Genomic DNA, 14,293 nt, shown 5'->3' with positions numbered 1-14,293 from the left:
TTTTTTCTTTCTTTTTTTTTAATGCTTTTTGGCCATGCTTGGGGACATATGGGATGCTGGGAATTGAACCCGGGTCAGTCAAGGCAAATGCCCTACCCACGGTGCTATTGCTCCAGCCCCTGCTTGCATCATTTAAAGATGGATTTAGGGTTGGAGAGATAGCTCGAGTGGCAAGAGTACAAGCCTAGCATGTACAAGGCACCACTGGATGTGATCACTATAAAGACAAATTAATAATCTACTTTAAGCACCTTCTATGACATTCAATATTCATGGCGCTCAGGAGCTATTCTTGGCTCTGTGCTCAGGAGAGGCCCCTGGAAGTGCTCAGGGGACCATATGTGGAGCTGGGGTCTGAAGGGGACCAGTGGGATGCTTGCTACCTGCATCTTCCACCCTCAGCATAATTTTAATGGCAGTGCAGTAGCCCGTGATATAGTCATATGGCAATTTATTCAACGTTTTCCAGTTTAGATTGCATTTTTTGGTTGCATACAAGATTTTGATGACTTCCATTGAATATATTTTTAGTTCTAAGCTTATTATCTTCTCTACCTCAGTTTCTTCTTCTATAAGGAATCAGTAATATTAACTATAACTTGTGGTCACATGAAGATTAAGTGTGTGAACTCACAAAAAGAACAACAACAAAAAAACCTCAGCTGGGCACATACTAAGCACTTGATACTACTAGCTATTATGATTACTAGCTTTATATATTTGTGGTTAGTATCCAGCATGTAACAAAATTATCTGCTTGGATATTAAGTATGTCAACATATGCCTTCTATTTTTTTTCTATTTTTATTTATTTATTTATATTGAATCACCATGTGGAAAGTTACAAAGTTCTCAGGCTTATGTCTTAGTTATACAATATTCAAACACCCATCACTTCACCATTGCCCATATTCCACCACCAAAAACCCCAGTATACCTTCCGCCCCCGCCCCCCACCCCCAACTGTATAACTGATGAATTTCACTTTGACATATGCCTTCTTAACATACCATAAGAATGATTTGATAGCTTTGTGGAGAAATTTACTTTTTCTAATTACCTAGAAATTTGTTGCACTGGGGCTGGAGCAATAGCCCAGCGAGTAGGGCATTTGCCTTGCACCGGGTTCGATTCCCAGCATCCCATATGATCCCCCGACCACCGCCAGTAGTAATTCCTGAGTGCATGAGCCAAGAGTGACCCCTGTGTATCACCAGGTGTGACCCAAAAAGAAAAAAAAGTTTGTTGTATGGAAGCCAAGAGATAATGCACCAGTTCAGGCAACATGCCTGGCATGCACCTGACCTGGGTTCAATTCCTGGCACCATATGGTTCCTTGAGCACTGCCAGGTACAACCTTAGGACCCATGCCCATTACCTGATGTGGCTCTGAAGTCTCCCAGCACTGCTGAGCAGGTATTCCCGGCTTGGCAGGGCCAAAGCACATCCTCTGGCTTTTCTGCGGAACCCATGGGCTCAGTTGGCTAAGAATTGCAAGAATCACATCTGCCCACGCCCCGCTCCCTATTTTTTTCCCCTGAATGTTTCATTATGAGGAATCATTGAGTGTTTTTCATTAGATTTTATTCCTATGCCTCTGGATGTCCTTGGAGGGAAGATGGGTGGGTGGGGGGGTTAACATATGAGAAGTAATTTCCTGATTTTAGAGTTTAAAGGGAATGGACTAAAACTGACTTATTTGACTGGTCAAACCCTTGTTGAAGAGGGTTAGCATCTAGCTAAGTCACCTTCTTGATATTCTGTGGTTTGGACTAGCAGCTGTAGGTCAGAAGTTCAGAACAAAAAGTGAAATCTGGGGATTAACTGTCAGACTCTTATGCCCAATATTTTCCCACTGAATCACCTTCCCATGGTAATTCTTTCTGGATGAGGCTCTGGCACCCCTGGTGTTTGGCACATTTCTGTCGGTGCCAACAGCACAGGGAGCATCTTCTAGGGAGGAAGCGGCTCCTCAGGACTGGGACCTGGTTGTGTGGCAGCATGGAGAAAAGAACACAGCTAGTCAGGACAGCAGTGCGAGCCCCAATTCTGCCCAAGTGACACATGTGTCCTGCTCCCCAGGGTTAGTCTCTGTTGGGAGAGACGTGGAAGTCACGAGGCACCTTTACTAGGTGCTCCCCAGATAGCGCCGGGCCTGGCCAAGTGTGCACAGAGCCCAGCCCACCGCCGTTTCTCTTCTCTTTCTACCCAGCTACATCTCTCAGGGAGGAGCCTGGCCTGCTGTGGTCACATCATGGGCTGGGCTGCGTGTTCTAATCCTGCCCCACTCTGTGCATGGCCCCTGGGAAGACCTTCCTGGAGAAGGCCGTAGGCCCGAGCAACTCTAGAAGTTAGCTTGGGCCTTTGAGATAGATGATTCTGGGGCTCTAAAAGCTATACCTGAGACAGGTAATGCTGGACATCTAGGAAGCCAGTGCTTGGTCCAGAAAGGCTTTTGGCCACTGAGGGGGAAGATTTTTCTAAAATGTGGGGCACCAGTTACCTGGGCCTGAGGACTAAAGGAGTCATTGCAAGAACTATGCAGGGTCAGCCATGCTCAGAACAGCCAATAAACACGGGGAGCTGGAATTATTCATCACTAATATCATAATGGCAGTGCTGTGGGTAGCTGTGAGTTTCAAAAAGCATGTGAGTTTCAAAAAGCATGGCGTGTAGGGCGGGGCGGGGTGGGGGAACAAGAGCATTCAGTGGCTGAAAACTGTTCCCCTGGCCGGTCCACGGTGATGCACAGATGTGTGGACAGATGTAGGACCAGGAGATGGAGATAAAGGGCCCTAGGCTGGTCGGTAGTCAGTTTATTTCTCTCTCATCCCCAACTTAGTTTGATCTCTCCCTTACAGCACAACTGCAGTTGTAGTTTTGGTCATAGTCCCAGTCTTCATAGTTCCCCCACCCTTGTTCTCCTAGTCCTCAACTTCTAGTCACCCTTCCGTCTCTCCCCTTACAGCATAGTTATATAGGAACCATGAAGGGTTGGGGTACACATAGGTGGGGTAGAACATTGTCATAATAACCAACCAAAGTAAAGCCCCTCTTTCAGGGGAAGTTCTAGGAGACTAACTCAAGGACAAGATCTCATCTGGGGGTTCAGAACTCTAGATTACTTAGGAGATCTGCTCAAGGGCGGGATTCCATCTAGGGTGTGTTTCTTTCTCCTTTCCTCAGCATGTAATCCATTTAATCAATCGGTAAATTTACTTCTTATAATACTTTTAGTCATTTTATATGAACACAGTAAGAGATATATTAAGCTTAGAGACCGGCTCTTCCTGGGGGACATCTCGCTATATATTACAGACCACAGTCCTCAGGCCAGGTTAGTCCTTTCCAAACCCCAGCAGTTTAGGAAAGGACTAACACATTCAGTTACTTCTTTTTGGGTCAGAATTTGTTCTATGACCATGCTCTTAACTTATTACACTTCTTATGGCACTTAGCTTGTCCCTTTCCGATGCCAGGGTAGCTTATAGTTTGCCCTGGGTCCATCCAGTCCCTTCATCGGGGTGTTAAGAAGGAAGGGAAACTGAGGTTTAAGTCAAGTTAATATGATGGATGCCCAGGAGTAAATATTATTTGGAGTCAATTAACTCCCATGTTACAAAAGCATGGCATCAACTATCTTCCTTTGTCTGTACAAAAAGAACATTGCTAAACCAAGGAAGTGACATAAAGGAAAGAGAAAAAGCAATATAGGATTATTAGTGCCTGATGGAATTGGGTATGACTCAGGGGCACTGTTGTGGGAGTAACTCAACAAACCTAAACTCCCTGTGGGAAGAGCAAGGACAACCCAGTGTGATCCAACAGGTAGCAGCATCAAGGTGCCCTCATCTGCATCTTTCATCTTCTGTGGTGTGAGCAGCAGATTGAGTAGACACCCAGGGCACCTAGCACTGTCTGCCCTTCTAGCTCCCTGACACCCTCTCCTCAGCGACACGCAGTGAGGAGTCTGCACTGACAGCCTGGATCAGGGTGGCCTTCTGAAGAGGTGGCAAGTGCATCCTTGAAGGAAGGGAGCACCTTCGGGAGAGTCAGTCCCTTACAGGCACCATGAAGGTTTCATCTGCTTGATGCTGGAACAAATATTTACCGAACACTGAGCCATGTGGCTTCTTCTGGGATAAAGAAAGTGACATTGTGTCCTCAGCAGTTAGCGGTACATTGAAAGTTCAGAACTGATTCTTTTTCTTTGGAGGGTGCAAAAATGGAAATTTATATTATAGCTACTAGCCGTTCCCTTTACTCTAAGTGCTCTGGTCTACTTACCGTTTATTGCATGATATCCAGCCAGGCACATAGATCAGTGTCACCTTTTAGGGTCCCAAAGGACATTTATCCTTTCCCTCTCAGTCACTGTTCAGCCAGAGCCCACTCTGTCTAAACTGCCTCTGTCCCCACTTTGTTTCTGAGATAACATGGTTTACAAAAGTTTATGCCTTTGACCTACAGCCCCCCACACCACAACTTCCCTTTATTTTTGGGGGAGGGCACAGCTGGCCATCCTCAGTGGTTATTCTTGGCTCTGTGCTCAGGAATCACTCCCGGTGGTCAGTGCTTAAGGGATAATATGGGATGCTGGGGATTGAACCTAGGTCAGCTGCATGCAAGAGGCAAGAGCCTTATCCACTGAATATCTCTCCAGCCACTTTTGTTTCCTTAGTAACCACATATAAGCATGATCATCTGGCAAGTGCAGGGCTAATTATTATTTTTGGGTGGGGGGCCCACACCCAGCAGTGCTCTGGGGCCACTCCTGTCTCTGTGCTCAGGGATCATGCCTCCCAGTGCTTAGGGGAGCGACTGGGGGCCTGGGGTCAGAACCAAGGCCGCAGCCACATGCTATGTAAATGTCCTGCTCACTGCACTGGCTCTGGGGCCCTTAGATTATTTTTAAATAAGAAGGACCTATCCAGGTTTAGGAATCAGACTGGCAGACTGGCTATCTTTGCAGGAAATTCTAGACATAAAGTAATTTTAATATTCCTTTCCTGTTCTCCTTTTTTAAAAATTTTTTTCACTGTATTTATTTATTTAAAAAAAGTTTTTTATTAGTGAATCACCATGATGTACAGTTACAAACTTATGAACTTTCGTGTTTGCATTTCAATGATACAGTGATCGTTTACCCATCCCTCCACCAGTGCCCATTCTTCTCCACCAATGTTCCCAGTATCCCTCCCACCACTCCCAATAATCCCCCATTACCCCACCCTGCATAGTATTCCATTGTGTAGATGTACCAAAGTTTCTTTAACTAGTCACCTGTTTTGGAGCATTCCGGTTTTTTCCAGATTTTAGCTATTGTAAACAGTGCTGCAATGAATATACAAATGCAGATGTCATTTCTACTATACCTTTTTGCCTCTCCGGGATATATTCCCAGGAGTGATATAGCTGGGACAAATGGGAGCTCAATTTCTAATTTTTTGAGAATAGTCCATATTGTTTTCCAAAAGGGCTGAACCAGTCAGCATTCCCACCAGCAGTGGAGTCCCTTTCTCCCCACATCTGCACCAAAACCGGTTGCTTTTGTTCTTTTGGATGTGGGCCAGTCTCTGTGGTGTGAAATATCTCATTGTTGTTTTAATCTGCACCTCCCTGATGATTAGTGATGTGGACCATTTTCTCATATGTCTTTTAGACATTCGGATTTCTTCTTTGAGAAAATTTCTATTCATTTCCATCAGAAAACCCCATTTTCTGATGGATGTTTTCTTCTTGTAGAGTTCAACCAGTGCCTTGTATATCCTAGATATCAACCCCTTATCAGATGGGTATTGAGTGAATATCCTTTCCCATTCCGTAGACTGTCTTTGTATTTTGGTCGCTGTTTCTTTTGAGGTGCAGAAGCTTCTTAGTTTAAGATAGTCCCATTTGTTTATCTCTGTTTTCACTTGTTTGGCCAGTGGTGTCAGATTTTTTTTCTTTTTGGGTCACACCTGGCGATGCACAGGGGTTACTCCTGGCTTTGCACTCAGGAATTACTCCTGGCAGTGCTCAGGGAACCATGTGGGATGCTGGAAATCGAACACCTGGGCCGGCCACGTGCAAGGCAAATGCCCTACCCACTGTGCTATCTCTCCAGCCCCAGTGGTGTGCCATCTTTGAAAATACCTTTAGCTTCAACGTCGTGGGGGGTTTTGCCAACCTTGTCTTCCATGTACCTTATGGATTCTGGTCTCATGTTGAGGTCTTTAATCCACTTTGACCTGACTTTTGTACATAGTGTGAGGTAGAGATCTGAGCCCATTTTTCCCTGTTCCATTGGTCAGTGGCACTGCCTTTGTTCCAGTACCATGCTGTTTTAATTATTATCACTTTGTAGTAAAGTTTGAGATTGGGGAGGGTGATTCCTCCTATATTCTTTTCCCCAAGAGTTGTTTTAGCTATTCGTGGGGTGTAAAAAGTCACAAAGGTGGCGCGCGCACGGGAGGGGAAGATGCGGTGACATGTCATTGTTCTGTTGTATGACCATACTATCAACTTATAGTTGAGTATTGTGGTGCTTTGGCCTGGCCCATTTCGATGCCAGGGTAGCTCACAGCTTGCCCTGGGTCCATTCTGTCCCTCGTCTGGACCCTGATTTTGGGGTACTAGGAACTAAGGGCAACTGAGTTGAGAAAGCAGATGCCTGGGAGTAAATATTATTGGAGTCAATCACCTCCCAAGTTACAAAGCATAATATTAACTGTCTTCTTGTGTCCATACAGAAAGGACATTGCTTTAAGGTAAACCAAGTTCCCTGCGGCAAGGCTAAAAGGACAAACCCCATGTTATCCTACATCTCCCCCTTTTCTTTTTACAAAAACACAAAACTTTGAATTAGAGGCACAATTCCAAATCACAATACAGTCCTAATAGCTATACTAAGATTTCAGTCCAACTCTGGACCTGGAGCAGTGCTTGTAATAAAGCGTCCATTGTCCTGCACTGTCCAGGGATGATGAGAGTCACTTTTCTGCATTTTGACGACACGCATCTCGATGAGGTTTGAAGAGCTGTAGTGGTCACATCATTGAGTCTCTGGAGAACCTTAATCAGAAGTCTAAGAAATTGTCAGTCTTGTAAAGAAGTTAGAAAACCTTTTTTTGCCATTTCTCTGATTCTGACTCCTCTGATTTCCTTGTGACTTCAAGCCGAAATTGGATTGACTAACTGGAGTTTAGAGGGTTAAGTAGTTTCTGATGGTTTGAGGGTTGAATTCAGTGAATCAATTCGACTTCTGACGAGACGTAGTGGAAGCCAAATTTTCTTTGTGAGTCTGTTACCTGTGAAAATACAAGCATAGACTTTTCCTCCTACAAGGAGTTTCCCCATACATTCAAGTGGGGAAAGTGGGGGCCTATTGTTCAATATGAATTGCAGGAGTGTTTGCTCCAATTCTTTGAAGAATATCATGGGTGTCCTTATAGGCATCTCATTGAATGTGTACAATGCTTTGGAGAGTATTGCCATTTTGACAATGTTAATTCTCCCAATCCATGAGCAGGGGATATCTTTCCATTTTCTCGTGTCCTCTTTTATTTCTTGAAGTAGTGTTTTGTAGTTTTCTTTGTACAAGTCCTTTGCCTCCTTAGTTAAGCTGATTCCTAAGTACTTGATTTTCTGAGGCACGATTGTGAATGGGATTGCTTTTTTCATGTCACTTTCTTCTCTCTCATTATTTGTGTATAGGAAAGCCATGGACTTTTGGGTGTTGATTTTATAGCCTGAAACTTCACTATACAAGTATATTGTTTCTAAGAGTTTCTTGGTAGAGGTTTTAGGGTTCTCTAAGTATAGTATCATATCGTCTGCAAGAGTGAACGCTTGATTTCTTCCTTTCCTACCTGAATGCCCTTAATATCTTTTTCTTGCCTAACTGCTATTGCAAGTACTTCCAGTACTATATTGAACAGAAGTGGAGAGAGTGGACATCCTTGTCTCGTCCCTGAGCTTAGAGGGAAGGCTCTTAGTTTTTCCCATTGAGGATGATGCTTGTCATAGGCTTGTAGTAGATGATTTTGACTATATTAAGGAAAGTCCCTTCTATACCCATTTTGGTGAGAGATTTCATCATAAAGGAGTTCTGGATCTCGTCAAAAGCTTTCTCTGCAACTATTGATATAATCATATGGTTCTTATCTTTTCTTTTGTTGACATGATGGATTATGTTGATTGCTTTCCAAATGTTGAACCATTCTTGTATCCCCAGGATGAATCCCACTTGGTCGTGGCCCAGCACATGGTCTATTCTGAAAATGTTCCATGTGCACTGGAACTTGATCTTTTTGATGAGGTGTTGGATTCTATTTGCTAATATTTTGTTGAGAATCTTCACATCATGTTCATCAGGGATATTGGCCTGTAGTTTCTTTTTTTGTGGTATCTTTGTTTGCTCTTGGTATTAGGGAGATATGAGCCTCATAGAAACTGTTTGGGAGGCTTTCTGTTTCTTCGATTTCCTGGAAAAGCTTGAGAAGAACTGGCAATAGGGCCTCTTTAAATGTTTGGAAGAATTTGCTAGTGAATCCATCTGCACCTGAGCTTTTGTTTTTGGGAAGACTTTTGATTACAGTTTCAAATTCCTTGATATTAATAGGACTATTCAGGTATTCTACTTCTTGATTCAGCCTTGGGAGATTATAGGAATATAAATATTATAGGAATATAAATATAAATATAAATTCCTGAATTTATCCACTTATTCTAGGTTCTCTTGTTTTGTGGCATACAGATTTTCAAAGTAGTCTCTGATGATCTTTTAAATTTTTTGGTTTCTGTTGTGATATCCCCCTTTTCATTTCTGATTTGGTTTAATAGGGTTCTCTCTCTCTCTCTTTATGAGTCTTGCTAGTGGTTTATCAATCTTGTTTATTTTCTCAAAGAACCAGCTATTGGTTTCATTGATCTTTCGGATTGTCTTTTGGGTTTCCATGTCGTTGATTTCTGCTCTAAGTTTTACTATCTCTTTCTTTCTGCCTGGTTTGGGCTCCTTTTGCAGGTCTTTTTCTGAAGTCTTGAGCTGTGAAGTCAAGTTATTTATGTGGGCCCTTTCTTCCTTCCTGAGAAATGCTTGCAGGACTATAAATTTTCCCCTTTACAAGGCTTTAGCTGCATCCCACAGGTTCTGATAGCTTGTGTCTTCATTCTCATTTGTTTCCAGGTACCTTTTGATTTCTTCCTTGATTTCCTTCCAGACCCACTCGTTGTTCAATATTGAGTTGTTTAAATTCCAGGTGTTTAATTTTGTTTTCTTTGTCTGTACATGATTAACTTCTATCTTCAGTGCTTGGTCTGAAAAGATAACTGATACAATGTCTATCTTCCTGATTCTGTTGAGGTATCTTGTGTGGTCCAGCACATGGTCTATTCTGAAAATGTTCTATGTGCACTGGAAAAGAATGTGTATTCTTTTGGGGGGATATAATGTCCTGTATAGATCTATTAGCCCTTTCTCTTCTATTTCTTCCTTCAAATCCTTGGTGAGTTTTAATCTTGGTGAGTTTTAATCTTCTTGATCTATCCAGAGGTGATAGGGTGGTTTTGAAGTCTCCAACTACTATCGTGTTGCTTACAATATCCTTCTTAAGGTTGTTAGCAGTTGTATGGATTTAGCTGGTCCCTCATTGGGTGCATACACATTTAGAGTGTGATTTCTTCCTGCTGTACATATCCCTTGATTAATAAAAAATGGCCTTCACTGTCCCTTCTAATCTTTTTCAACCTGAAACCCATGTTGTCTGATACTAGTAAGACCATCTCAGCTTTTTTGAGGGAGTTGTTTGCTTGCAGGATTGTTTTCTATCCTTTGACTTTGAGTCTGTGTTTGTTCTGGCTGTTAAGATGTGTTTCTTGTAGGCAGCAGAATGTTGGATTCAGTCTCTGAATCCATTTTGCCACTCTGTGTCTCTTAATTGGTGAATTTAGACCGTTTACATTGTAAGAGATTATTTTCATGGGGTTTTGTGCCATTTTTGCGTAAGGGTTTGTTGTGCTTGTAGGGGGTTTTCTTGTCTTACAATAGCCCCTTTAGTCCTTGTTTTAGGTTTTGAGTCTAGAAAGTTTCTGAGCTGTTTATCCATAAAATAGTGTATTGTTCCTTTGATTTTGAATGAGAGTTTAGCCAGATAAAGTATTCTTGGTGAAGCATTCATTTCATTGAGTTTTTTCACTATATCCTACCACTGCCTTTGGGGTTGGAGGGTTTCCTTTGATAGGTCTGCTGTGATTCTAAGGGGTGCTCCTTTGTATGTGATTTCCTTCTTTGACCTTGCTGCTTGCAGTATTGTGTCTCTATCCATGATGTCCATCATTCTAACTATGATATGTCTTGGAGTTTTTTTTTTATTAGGGTCTCTTTTAGCTGTCACCCTTCGGGCTCCTTGAATCTGGATGCCTGCATTCTCCAGCTCTGCGAACTTTTCAGCAATGATTTCTTTGACAGTGGCTTTTTCATTGGGGTTGGTTCCCTGTCCTTCTGGTACTCCAATGATTCTAATGTTGTTCCTCTTGAAATCATCCCCTTGGACTCTGATTCACCCTAAAGCTATTTTGAGGTCACTTCCCATTGTTTGTTGTTGCCTGTAGGCTTCCTGCAGCTCATCTTCAAGCACACTGATTCTGTCTTCCGCTGCAGTCATTCTATTGTTGAGGGCACCCACTGAGTTTTGTTATTTCATCTACCAAGTCCTTTATTCGTGACTTTTCTTTTTGTAGCTTTTTAATTTCTGCTCTCATTTCTTCCTGTATTTTCTTGGCTGTCTGTTCCATTTTTTCTTTCAGGTCCTCCTTTAATGTAATGGATACCTGTTTCATCCTTTCTTTGAGTTCATTGAACATCTTCAGCATTTCATCTCTGAGTTCTTTATTGGAGAGCTCATGTTTGTGGGATACACCTACTGAGGCTTCTGGACTCCTTTCATCGTCCTCTTCTTGTGGTGGGGATTAGTGCTGTTTCTTCATGTTGTGGTGGTGGTATTGAGGAGTGACCTTCAAGTTCACTATTCCTATTCCCTCTTGTTGCAAGCAAGGATTCTGGATGGACTCGGTCAATGGTGGTCGCCTTTTTATTTTCTCCTTCGAGAACATGTCCCTCCTCTCAGATGTTCCTCTAATCCTTACGTGAGGCCTCAAGTGATGCTTTTGGAGAATGTGTTCTCTTATATTGGGCTTGTACAGCTGCTTGTATTCATTCGTATTTTAGTGAAATTGGAATAGACTAGCAGCCTTTTGGCCTACTGGTTTTGGGATAGCTAGGATGTTACTCACGGACATAGGTAATGAAGACTGAGATGTAACAACAGATTGCTGGGTTTGAGGAAAAAAACTGTGGCCTGATCCAAAAGAGGCCACGCCCACTTCAGCAGAGGCCACACCCCTGTAAATAGGCCACACCCCCTGCTGCACTGTAGCTGGGTTCCAGAAGCTGGCTGGGACACAGGAAGGGCGGGTTGGGGGAGGTCACACACCTGGGCCAGAAGAGAAAATGGCTCCAGTGCTGGGGAATGGCCTGCTGCCAGCCAGGGTGGCAGTTTGGGGCCTCCTGTTACCCTTTTATAACCTAGATTTATCTGCAATCAAAATTTCTTACCCAATTTGTATATTTCAAAGGTGTAGCTACCAGAATGCAGCGAGACAATCAGCTCTAATTCTAGCTCATGACAGCGCTCATTTATGGTTGCTTCGGTGCCACCTGTAAATCCCACTTTCCTCAGCAAGGTCATGACATTTAAATAAAATCTTAGACCTAACACTTCATGCCCCAAACAATTTGCTTCCTGGATTCTGATGAACATTTCAAGCTCTCTCTATGGGGTCACTTTTGACTCAGTTTATTTTATTGGGGAGTCAATGGACTGAAGTTTGGGCCCTTTCTTTTTTTTGCTTTTTGGGTCACACCCGGCAATGCACAGGGGTTGCTCCTGGCTCTACACTCAGAAATTACTCCTGGCGGTGCTCAGGGGACCATACGGGAATCGTAACCTGGGTGGGCCGGGTGCAAGGCAAATGCTCTACCCACTGTGCTATCGCTTCAGCCCTGCTTAGGGCCTTTCTGGAGTCTCACTTGACTAAAGGGTTTAGGGAATTTGGAGCAAATCAGTTTAAAAATGAAAAAAAAAAAAAAACCTGGGACCTCTTTTAACTTGGTTTCCAGACTGGAACTGAATAAGGGAACACATGGGATACTTTTTATTTCTTGCTGAATTCCTACCAAGTCTCTATATGATATGTCCTTAAAAGGCTTGTTTTCCTTCCTTTTCTTTGAAGAATGAAGCTTCTCCCTCTTTCTGAGAGAAGCTGCTGCAGCAGCCTCCTGCCTGGCCCCCTGCTGCTGCTCTCTTTCTCTTTGGATTTACTTCACAGCATGTCTCAATTTGCATGGCCTGGGGCTTGGCAATTTATGTGGGGAGGGCGGGCCTGGGAGAGAAGGGGGGGGTGACCCTATTTGATGGCACTTCAATTGAATGAATGTTTTTAAAATTTCTTTACAGTGAACTAAATTTTTAAATTAGCATCCTAAAAAGAGAGTGGAAAACCAGAAGACAGAGAAAGAGAGAGAGAGAGAGAGAGAGAGAGAGAGAGAGAGAGAGAGAGAGAGAGAGGATTTCATATATCCTTGCCAGAAAGTTTTTATTTTCACTTGACTTGGCCATGAGGCTCCACGCTCAGCTTGTATCTCCTTTTCTGCACTCTTGCTGCTGATCGTCATGTATGTGACACATGACTTCTGTCTAAATGCTAAAGCTTTTTTAGAGTGTGTGTGGGGTAGTGGACAAACACCCTCAGTTACACAGGGAAGGAAAAGAGATTAGGAATCAAGGCCAATATTCATCTGCACATGGTTAAGAGATGTGAAAGAAACCATTGGTTTCTGTTTCAAGGCTACACATAGGCCGAGAAGCAAGCAAAAAAACAAATTCTTTTCTTACCAAATGGTGTAAGAAATCCAATTTCTTCTTCCTGCCCAGCAGTGAAAAGTTGTCAGAGTAACCAAACTTCAGAGGAAATAGCTGCTTAGTAACTTATTGTTCTAATTGCCCATTGCTTTGTAACAAATTCCTATCAGCCCCTCCAATTTAGTATGAGAAAACAGCAACTTTTAAAAATATTTTGGGGACCACCCCAGCTGGCCTGGTGCTCCCCGTCAATCCGTAAGCTTCTCAGGGCAGTGCCCGGGATCCAGCTCAGATCTCTCGCGTGCAAAGCCTGAGCTCCTGACTAGTGCGCCTCTTGGCCCTGGCCCATAGCAACTACTTCATTCTGCCCCTGGAGTCTGTGGATCCCAAAGCAGTGAAGGTACAGTGACTAGGGAGCTCGCCTTGCAGTGGCACTGCTGGGTTTGATTTCTGGCATCCCATATGATCCCCCGAGCACTGCCAGGAGTTATTCCTGAGCACAGAGCCAGGAATAACCTGAGCACTTCTGGGTGTGGCCCACCGAATCCTTCCTCCTCCAGCCAAAAAAGTCTGTGAATTAGATGCAGAAGGGAGGGCTCTCAGGAATATTGCTCCACAGTTGGCAGCCATTCTCATGGAAGGAGAGGCATTGAGGGTGGGGGGGGGGGGGAGAAGGCAGCTGGAATAGAAAAGGGATCACTAAGAAAATGATGGTTGGAGGGATCAGTCGGGTTGGGAGATGTGTGCTGAAAGTAGATAAAGGGCCAAACATGATAACCTCTCAGTATCTGCATTGCAAACCATCACTTGTATCACTTGTCATCCCACTGATCTTCGATTTGCTTGAGCGGGCACCAGTAACGTCTCCATTTGTCCCTGTTCCATGCTAGTGCAGTCCAATGATATCTGCTTGCTCCAGGCACAGGAAGAGCCTCAAATCGTTCATTCAGGGATTTGACGAAGAAATCTGACCATCTAGTTGATGGGCAGCCACGCAGTCTTCCCGTGGAATCCAGTCGGTAACAGCTCTAGTCCAGTGGTTGTCTCTGAATCGCATTACATGCGATTTTTGATGCCCTGGCAAACGAGACAGCATCCCTGATTCTGGACCGTTGATAGAGGTAAGAACTCCTGACTCCTTCTCTCACTTGAGTGAGATGTGATACTCCTAGCATAGCTCTTCCGATTCCTCTTTGGGATACCCTAATAGTATTCTCATCCTGTTTGCATAGGACCCAGGTCTCTGAGGCATATGTTAGTGCAGGAAGAATGGTGGAATCAAAAAGATGTGCCCAGAGTTGGAGGTTCTTTGTTCTCTTAACCATTTCTTCGACGCTCTTGAAGGCATTCCACGCTGCTCTCTTCCTCCTGTGCAGTTCTGGCACCAAGTTGTT

The sequence above is a fragment of the Sorex araneus genome, chromosome 8, assembly GCF_027595985.1.
Source record: "Sorex araneus isolate mSorAra2 chromosome 8, mSorAra2.pri, whole genome shotgun sequence".
Lineage (NCBI taxonomy): Eukaryota > Metazoa > Chordata > Mammalia > Eulipotyphla > Soricidae > Sorex > Sorex araneus.
The sequence above is the reverse complement of the archived record's forward strand: the minus strand, read 5'-3'. Positions refer to the sequence as shown.